Here is a 699-nt window from a genome sequence, read left to right as displayed (position 1 = left end):
GCACTCAAGAGGCTGAGGCAGGAGGATCACCTGAGTTCAAGGCCAGCCTGTGCTACATAGTTCAAAGGCAGCCTGATCTATATAGTGAGACCCTGTCTGGAAAATTAAGAAGGGGGGGGCTTTATGTATGTACACTTAGTGAGTTTAGAGAGACGAAAATAAAGCGTGAAAGAATCCCAGGAAGATGAAAGGGACAAACTTTTTTTTTTTTTTTTCCTGGAGAAAGAGGGTAGATAATTACAGTCTAAAGGACACACCTCACTACGGACGTAATGAGGGAAGCGAGGAACATAAACAAAGTGTCCCCAACTTAGCAAGTAGACAAGATGAGGGGATAAGCAACAGGATGTGGACGCTCCTGCACTGCTTCCGCTCCAGAGAACACGGAGGACAGAGGGCCCGGGGGTGAGGACAGCCGCGCCCCGAGGTCGGAGAGAGGTGGGAAGTGTGTGCGAGTTCTCACTTCCTTCAGGGACAGCAGTTTTGGTGGGGAGATGTAAGAGACCCGGGCCGAGAGAAGGGCAAAGAGGATTTCTAAATAATAACATCAGCACCCTGCCCTCCGCCCCAATCCTGAAGTATTCTTGGCACCGTGGGGTTGTTTTTCACAGACTCGAGACTTGTGAGCCAGGAACAAACGGCAGCGTCTAAAGCGCACTGGCTAAGGCTGGTCAGGAAATTCCCTCATAAGCACATTTT

Source organism: Fukomys damarensis, unplaced genomic scaffold, assembly GCF_012274545.1.
Source record: "Fukomys damarensis isolate Sample0158 unplaced genomic scaffold, DMR_v1.0_HiC HiC_scaffold_33, whole genome shotgun sequence".
Lineage (NCBI taxonomy): Eukaryota > Metazoa > Chordata > Mammalia > Rodentia > Bathyergidae > Fukomys > Fukomys damarensis.
Note: the sequence above shows the minus strand (reverse complement) of the source record.